Raw genomic sequence first — 9,155 nt, 5'->3', positions numbered from 1 at the left:
ATATGTTGGTTGGTCCATAGCAGTTCACAATTGGTGTGACAGGCTATAGAAAGAGGTTCGTCACCTATTGCAACCCCTTCTCTTTTGCCTTCCTCTCCTCTATTGAAAGGAAATACCCAGATTCCTGGTCTCGCTGTAAGACAAAGGGTGACCATATGACCTAGTCCTGGCCAAGGAGATGTAGGCGGAAATCTCTGAGGACTTCTCTTCCTAAAAATGAAGGAGCAGATTTGTGGAGATAAGGCTTAGGCTTTATCCCTTGGCCCTTCCCCCTTCATTTTTTTGAAACAGGACATAACTAGAGGTGCAGCAGCCATCTTGCAACCATGAGGACAAAAGCCAGATGCCAGCAAAAGCCAGACTCTATATCTCTGATGAGTTCCTCCAACAGCTGTATTAATATTGGACTGCACCTTCTATACTTCTTCCTGCTTGAGACAAACAAACTCTGCTTGTGCCGCTCATTATCTGTTGTCTGGTCTCTGCAACTGAAGCTACAGAAACAGCTACTACAGAGGGCCACATATCTCTGTGATGGCTGCAAATGAAATACAATGGGGTGTTTTTGGGGGAGGGTCTCTTTAAATGCTTTTTGCCTTGAGTTATTTTTGTCTGCTCTTTTTTTCTTAGCATTGTCTGATATAGCATGTCTTTTGTAATCCTACAAATTTTGTTTGCTTTTTGTTGTGGTAAAATATACATACAAAATTTATCATTGTAACCATTTTAAAGTATGCAATGCAGTGACATTCAGAACATTCACACTGCTGTGCAACCGTTGCCACTGATACAACACTTGAAAACTTTGTATTGAAGTACAACATACACATATGTAAAAATGCACCTACGTTAAATGTGCAGCCCTACGGATTCTGGAATAATGAACACACTTGTGCAATCAACACCCAGACCAAGAAACAGAAGCTTCCCCTGGTGTCACCTTTTCCCCTTTTTCTGTGGTGCTTTCTTTTGGGTGGGTGTGCTGGTAGCAGAAACTCTGCCTCAAACTGGAATTGACACTAATGGAGTTGAATGTTTTGCAGGACAGAGGTGGGCAAGTGCCGGACTTGGCAACTCAGAATCCAGCAGTGTCTCCCAGAACCAGGGCCCTGCTCCGACTCAGGGAAGTGGGGAGGCGTCGGTTCTGGTCTTGGCCTGGGCGAGGTGCCTGGAGTTGCAGGCTTCCTGCCCAGGTCGGACAGGATCCGGGGAAGGCCAAGGCATCTCCTCCTGCAGCGCGTGCAAAAACCAGGAGCTTGTGCTGGAGTCCTAGCACACGTCCCCTTACACGTGCTGTGCTTCCCCGCCCACCCAGCCCGGCTCTGGCTTCAGCAGTGGAATCACCATGATGGGCCTGGGCCCTTCCTGGCACATGGTGAAGTCTATGGACCCCTTCTTTGAATAAGTTTTTTTTTTTTTTAATATCTATTTATTTATTTATTTGGTTGCACTGGGTCTTAGTTGCTGCAGGCGGGCCCCTTAGTTGCAGCACGCAGGCTTCTCAGTTGTGGCATGAGAACTCTTAGTTGCGGCATGCATGTGGGATCTAGTTCCCTGACCAGCGATCAAACCCGGGCCCCCTGCATTGGGAGCGCAGAGTCCTAACCACTGCGCCACCAGGGAAGTCCCTAGAATAAGGTTTTTAAATACGTAAAATGCATAGGATTATAAAGGAAGCCAACTATATGATAAGACAATAATCAAAGTCTTTACATGACTTGTGTATGTTTTGTACACATGTATTACTATATCACAAAAACTGTGATATTTGTGCTTCCTCGTTAACACATTAAATAACTACCAAAATTTTGAAGTACTGATGACAGAAACAGTACTTTAAGATACCTGGAATCATTGCAGTGTGATTTGAAAATAACTGTCATTTCAGTTGAGCCATGGATTCATGATAGAAGGAAATGCCAAACTGCAGAGATCAGAGAAAAGAAAGGTGTGAGAATGTGGTTCTATCCAAGGTCATGGACGCGCCCAGTCTCTGTCCATGAGCCCAGATTAGGGACCCCTGGCCCAGACCAGTCATTGTTGGGGGTCAGCCTCATTGACAGCACCCTCTAGATGTCAAATTTTAATCTATCCCAAGTGTCTCTGTCTTTTAATACAAGACTTTTAACTCATTAGTATTTATCGTGATTACTGATATACTTAAACCTATTCCTGTGACCTGGTTTCAGGTTTTTGTTACATGTTTTCTGCTGTTCCTAGGCCCTCTGCCCCCATTTCCTGCTCTTGTTAGACAAGTCAAGATGTCTTCCTTCCAATTTTTTCTTCTTATGGTTCAGAAGTTTTACTTTATATTTCTATTTATCTAGTAGTTACTTAAAAATTTTAACATGCATATTTGAACTTAGCTTTCCCCACCCATGTCTGTCCCCATGAACAAGACACACCACTTCTCAGTTTTATTTCCCTCCCTCCTTTTCCCTCCACTGCCCAGGATGAGATCATTTGGATTTTCCTCCCAGACTGTTGAGTGTATTTTCCAGCCTGCATCCCCTGATAAAAATAGTTTCACTGGCTCCCAGAGCCTGTGTCTTCCTCTCGGATTTATTTTTCGTTTTGCTAGAGTCTATAAGCTAGTAATTATTTTGGATGGTATTTGTTGGAAATAAACTCTCCTAACACTTGGCACGACCCAAAAAAGTGTTTGTTTTCTCTCCCAACTGAATGGCTGTTAGGCCTGGCGGAGAATTACAGGCTCAAATCATTTTCCCTCCGAACTGCGAAGGTACCCCTCCATTGTTTGGAAACAGAAGTTATCTGATGTCAGGCTTATCTTCTTCTTTTTCTTTTTTTTTTTTTTTTTTTTTTGCAGGTAAGGTGTTTTTTCCCCACTGGGACCTTTTCTTTGATCCCTCTCTCTGCTGTGTTCTAAAGTGTCCTCCTGTGTCCTCTTCAGCCCAGGGCTATTCCTGAGTATTCTTTCCTGAATCATTCCTTTCCTTCTTGTCCTGTCCTTCGGAATTCCTTTTCAATAACTGAATGCAGAAAACTGTGGGCTTATGTCCCATGTTTCTTAACGTTTCCTTCCTACATTATAACTTTTTGTCTCTGACTCTGTGTTCTGGAGAATTCCACAGCTTGACCTTCCAGCTCACTAGTTTACCACTCAGCTGTGTCCATTCTACCTTTCAGCCCACCTATTTTTTTTTTTTTAAACATCTTTATTGAAGTATAATTGCCTTACAATGGTGTGTTAGCTTCTGCTTTATAACAAAGTGAATCAGTTATTCAGCCCACCTATTGAGTAGTTTTTATTTCAGTGTCCAAATTTTTTTATGTCCTAAGATATCTAGTTGACTTTTGGAAAGTATCTTTTTAATTTTTTTTTTTCACTTCTGGCTCTTTCCTATCACCTCCCCAGTTTTCCCAAATGTTTAGCCATGGCATAACAAGGGAAGCACGTTATTATTTCCAGCTCACCATATCCGTTTCCCTGCCATCCACAAGCCAACCACTAAGCTAACGCCACATATTTTAGGGTTTTGTCACTCCCTGGGTACACATTTCTGCATTAGTTAGGCTGGGCGTATTAGTCAGCTGTTGCCACAACAATGCTGCATAACAAACCACTCCAAAGTTCCGTGGCTTAAGCAACAGTCACTGATGCTCACACTCGTGGCTCTGAGAGTGGATGCGGGTGGGTTCAGGTCTGCTTCGGGGCTCCCTCATCCTCCTTGGACCACTGGCTTCCCATTAGCACATGGGAAGGAATTTGGGAGGAAGCGGGGTGGACAGCTGCAATCTTGGCCCCACCTCATGGGAAGTCCTTCACGCGTGGTGTTTGGTGCTGCTTCCTCTTCATATGCAAGGTTTTCTATTTGTCCATCAACAAGTGGTCAGTGGCCTTGAGACTGTGGAGGGTCCAGCCGACTGCTAGGGGCATCAGTGACCGCTCTGGGGACATGGGGCTCCCTGCTCTTCTAGGTGTTGTTCATCAGTGGGATTTCCCCTCTGTCCACTGCCTACTGCTTGGCACAGCCAGGGTGGGGCTGACCCTGGATACCCCTGTGCATCAACCTGACAGTCGCCCAGGGCCCTTCAGCTGCTGCCTACGAGCCACCATCACCTGCCAACAGTTTCTTCCCTCAAGCCAGAGCAACAACCCTCCACCCTCAGGATTCCTCGGGATTTCTGGTCCCCAAGGGCACCCTTCTTGTTCTCCTGGTTATAGTGGGTCTTTAAATTTTTCTGTCATTTCCAGGCATTGAGGGTGGGAGTATAGGCTGTTAGGAGACACCTGGATCATCATCTTGATTTAATCTCTTTGAGGCATCTAAACCTGTCCAGTTCTCAGGCCTTGGATGCTTAGTCCCTGGGAGTAGAATTTCCAAGGACCTGTTGATGGGGGCTGGCGGCTACAACCTGGCCCGGACCAGGGCAGGCTGCTGGGAGGGGATACCTGCTCCCACCTGGCTGCTGCTGGCCTCCTGGGGCCTAGCTCAGGATCCCCATGAGCCCTGCCCGTAGGGAGTAACCTCAAGGTGGAGCCTTGGAGGTCACTGTCTAGTGGCTTTAGCAATGGGGAATTGGATCGTGACTTCCGTGGCAGCAGCTCCAGTGATGTGGACATTGAGAATCCTCAGGCAAAACCCGGTAGGCCCCAGGACGTTTGTAACATGGCAGGTCCCTCTGCCATTGGCACCTTACTCATGTACAAGGTTCAGCTCAACCCTGGATGGACAGGATCCTGCAGGGAGGTCCTTTCCTCATCTTTATGTCCAGTGCTTTCACTGACTGTTTTGTTAGGGTTTCTACTTCATTTGTGATCAAAATTTGAGTGGAGGTTTGGAAACCAATGAAAGTTTGTAAGCCACCCTCCCTAGGCCTGGGACCACGTGCTGTGGTTCCTCCTCCTCATGTAATAAGACGGACCCTGTCTGCTGCTTTCAAGGAAAGTGCAGGACTGGGGTGGGCACAAATTCTCCTCCAGAAGCAAGCCAACCTGCTTTTTGTGAAAAGATGGGAACTAGCAATTTGGGGTCCAAAAGAAGATTTATCACCTTCCCTCTTCCTGGGGAGGCAGCAATGAATTAAAGGGTCAGAACCCTGCTCATCTCCACAAGGCTGAGGTGAAGGCACCTCTGGGCAGGGTGCAAAGAGCAGCAGAAGTGCAGCCCCAGCCGCGGAGGCTCCATATCTCAGAGCCCCTGGGGGCCGGCTTTTCCCCCTCAGTATGACTCAGCCCAGGGGGAAAGGGGGCCACTCCTCATTCGGGGTGACCCTGAGACAGTCACCAGGCAATGAGTGCGGCCACGACTGGCTCCTGGGCCCCAATCCCATCCCAAGGGAGTGTTGAGGGCGAAGACGCCCCTGAGCAGCGCCTCCCTCCGGGGCTCCGGAAAGCTCCCAGGGCATCCTGCTTCCCTTCCGGAGTGCTGCGTTTCTCTGCAAGTCCCAGGAGAGATGCGCGGGGCGGCCCCAGGCGCTGGACGCGACGGGCGGTTCTTAACCAAATCCCCAGGGTCCCTGGGGTCCCACTCCGCCGCCGCCGCCACGAGGTGTTATCCCCACCCCCTCCACACTCCGGGGCGTTTTTCCGGACAGCGGAGGGCGGTTTCCGACAGGGGAGAAAGCGCGGGGGGCTGGGGCGGTGAGTCACCCGCTTCCCAAGATCGTGTAGTCCGCGTGAGCGGGCCCGCCCGAAGGCGCCCGGCAGCGCATAACTCCGGGGCCGCAGCGTCTTCCCTCTCGGCCCGCCCGACCCGCCCATTGGCCCAGATGCGCACCGCCCGCGACTCCTTGAGATCCCATTGGCCTGCGGCTGCGGCCTAGACAAAGGAAGCGGCGGCGGCGGGCGGCGATTGGGCAGGGCTCAGCATTGGGGGGGGGGAAAGGCGAGAAAGGGGCGGGGTGGGAGGGGAGAAAGAAAGCCGGGGCGGAGGCGCGGGTGGCGGGGGAAGACACGCACTGGAGGGGGCGGGGTCGCGGAGTGGGGGCCGGACTGAGGGGAGGGCGGGAGGAGAGCGAGTGGGGGAGGGGTGAAAGAGAGCGGGGAGTTGCGAGAGCAGCGAGGGAGGGGCGGGGGTGCGGAGCCTCACAGGCGGGGTAGGACGCTGGGGCTCTAGGTCCCGGGTAGAGGCGAGGGGTTTAACGAGGGGTGGGGTGAGAGTGCGGGTGTTCGAGAGGGAGGACTCCAGTGCGGGGCGGAGGCGGGGTGGTGGGGGCGGGGCCCGTCCTCGGGGGCGGGGCCGGGCGCCCCTGGAGGGCGGTGGCCGTGGGGTGCTGGGCGACTGGAGCCCGCCCGCCCCTCCGCCTAGCACCCCTCCCGCCCCGGGGCTCCTGCCCGGACCACGGTCGCCGCCGCCTCATCGTCTTCCCCGAGGGCTCCGCGTCCGTCTCCGCAGCTCGGCCGGGAACGTGGGAAGGCAGGATCCCGGGCCGAGAAGGACGCGCCCGGGCCCAGGACTGGACCTGCAGCCGGACCCGCAGCCCAGCGGCGGAACGCGCCGCCCCTCGGCCTCGGAGCCACTCTCCGGGACTGCCGGGCCGCGGGGATCCTCTGCGCGTCCACGCATAGGGAGGAGACGCGGGCCTTGGCGCTGGAAGACGTACCCGGCGCCCGGACAGGAAGCTCCTTGCGCTTCCTGGAGAGTTGGCTCGGCGGGGCGCGTCGCCGGGGAGGGAGGGACGGGCCGTGGGGCGACCGGCCGGGCGGGGAGTGGCTTCTGGGGGCCCCCTCGCCAGCGGCGGGCCCGCGAGGCCGCCCTCGGAGCGCCGCCAGGTACGTGCGTTTTCCTTTTTTCCCGCTCCGCCAAAGCACACTCCGGGTAGGGAACGAATAAAAACCCGGCTGGTGTGTAAGAGCCTTTCGCTGCAAACGTGTCTTTCTGCAGGGCTCAGGGAGGGCCGCTAAACGCGGGGTGGACACTGGCCCAGGATGTGCCTGCGGCCTGGGCCGGAGGACTGTCCTCCACTCCATCTCGGGGCTCGGTGCAAATGCCCCTTTGGAAAAGCTTGTCCCTTTTCTCCAGGTTCCGTTTAATTTGCCGAGGAGTCCATGCGCCCTTCCTCCGCCCCAGAGCTGGGACGATAGGGCTTTGTTCGCGCAGTCTCTCCCACCCCTACTCTTTGGAACCCCGGGGATTTTCGAGCCGGGACGCTCAGTACTGAGGGAGGATCGCAGGAAACTCGGTATGGGGAAACCAGACCTTGGTCCCGCGGTGGGTGGGCAGCTCCCCTTGTCCTGTAGTTAGCCCCACGAGCCCCGGACTTGCCCGTTAGGGGAGGCCCTTAGGCTTTGTTTTTTGGGGGTGGTTTGGGGAGGCCCGGTAGCCAGCCTGGAGCGGGCTCCTTCCCCTCCCCCATGACCACTTCAAACAAAAGAAGTCCTCGGAGAATCGTTTCCTGGGGAGAACTCTTCTGAATGTGAACCTGTAGTTCCCCCCGCTCCAGTTCTTAGGATGGGACAGTCTTTACAACAAAGGGGAAGGTTGGAGAGAGTTGACGGAAAGGGCGCGCTTTTATTTAGGGAGACTTTGAGAGAGAGAATGCACATTCACTTTCTCCCCATTTTCTTACTTGATTAATGGGGCTTTAGGTGATGTTTGCATTTGGGGTGTTTTTGTTTGGAGACTTTTTCCGGAAAGGAAGAGTGCCAGATAGGTGGGAAATTGGTAATTTGGTCTCCAGCCGGTAGGGAAAAATCCCCTATGGAGTGAAATATATTCCTTGCCATTTTGGGGGAGACTGAAAATTAGGGATTTGGTGGTTAAAGGGGAGGGGGTGATTTTGTGTAATTTTCTACCGCCTCCCCCCCGCAAGTCAGAACAAAGGGCCGAGGTGGAAGGGGCAGAATGGGGTCGGGGTTCAAATAGGGCACGCTGTAAAAACCTCCCAGTCCCCGCGCACCCCCGAATATTCTCATTAGAGTTTGGGTTGGAAAGAAAAGGAGTCAACCCTCCAGAGTCGGGATCTGTACATACCCAGCTCCCGAGAGCCTCCCCATCTTTTCCCGAGTCCTGGTTACCGGGCTGGGGAGCAGGGGCCCCGAGGGCGGGAAAGGTCTCTCCTTGGGATAAAGCGCGCAGTTTCGGTTTCCACCTTCCCGGGACGAGCCGAGAGGTTCGCGGTATCCTGGTTGCGCTTGTACCCGCTCGCCCCAGCGTGGCGCTCCCGACGCAGACCCGCATCCACCAAAGCCCCGGACCTCATTTCTCTCGAAATAAAACTCAACAAGCCATAAAAGGCTCCCGATTCCAGTGGAAAAGGCGCCGAAGATTTATGGTCCCCCGAATTACCCACACTCTAATTATCCCTGTTTTTAGTTGACTTATGGGTGGGTGACCACTAAAATCATTTTCCACTTTGGATTCTTTTTTTTTTTTAAACGTGAAAAATGCAAGCTTCACCCTTTCTTACCCGCTTGGGCGGGCCTTTTCCGTGCGGGAAGAAAAATCCGGCCTCCCTCTGCCTTCTCTGCCGCTTCCGGCTGGGCGTAGCGGACCTGTCGAACTCCTCCACTGCCCCCTTAATTGCAATTTAGGGAAAAGTATTTTTTCTTTCTCCCTCCGCCCAAGGGCGTTAACAAGGATTCTTCCCTAGAAGCACTGCCCTGTGGCGCGCTAGGTTCGGTGTGGGGACTACTCGGGCCTCAGAACCCCACTCCCGAGCATCCGCTCCCACCCTGGCCCAGCAGCTGGGGGTGAGCCAAGCCGGAGAGCGAGTCCCCCCGTGGCCCCAGCTCCAGTCTGGTCACCCTCATCCTTCACCCTCTTGGGAGCCCGCGCAGGACATGAGCTTGGGGCGTTGAAGGATCCCCCCCCACACACACAATGTTCTGGGGGGCGATCCCAGACCAATTCCATGCCACTGACTGGCGGCCCCATCCCCCATCTTCTTCCCTTTGTTCGCCTCTCCGGACTCTTGAGTTGAAAGTGGCAGGAAAAAAATAATTACATGGAAATCAAAGATTAGTCGGGGTGCGCTTGCGGCCTCCACGAGGCCTGGCCCACACTCCGACCGACAGCGCCTGCGCCTCATAAATCTTCGCGGGACTGACAAAAGCTGCGTCCTCCGGTTACCTGGGAATTTGGGAACTATGGAACGTCTCCTCCCAGTCCCCCAACACGCCTCTTCAGGGGCGAGAGTGAAGAGTCCTTGGGGCCCTCAATTTCTGGCCAGTGCAGAGGCTTAGTTCT

General features: G+C 53.5%; 1 long non-coding RNA gene across 1 annotated transcript; it reads right to left on the bottom strand.

Annotated features, from left to right (window-relative positions):
• Positions 1–2,787: 2,787 nt before the first annotated feature.
• Positions 2,788–5,694, bottom strand: LOC309618991. The gene is made up of 2 exons (XR_014238707.1): positions 3,256–5,694; positions 2,788–3,155 (listed from the first exon to the last, which is right to left on the bottom strand). It is a non-coding gene; the product is annotated as an uncharacterized lncRNA (long non-coding RNA).
• Positions 5,695–9,155: the final 3,461 nt, after the last annotated feature.

Source organism: Balaenoptera borealis, assembly GCF_965194805.1.
Source record: "Balaenoptera borealis genome assembly, chromosome: 20".
Taxonomy (NCBI): domain Eukaryota; kingdom Metazoa; phylum Chordata; class Mammalia; order Artiodactyla; family Balaenopteridae; genus Balaenoptera; species Balaenoptera borealis.
The sequence above is the reverse complement of the archived record's forward strand: the minus strand, read 5'-3'. Positions and strand labels throughout refer to the sequence as shown.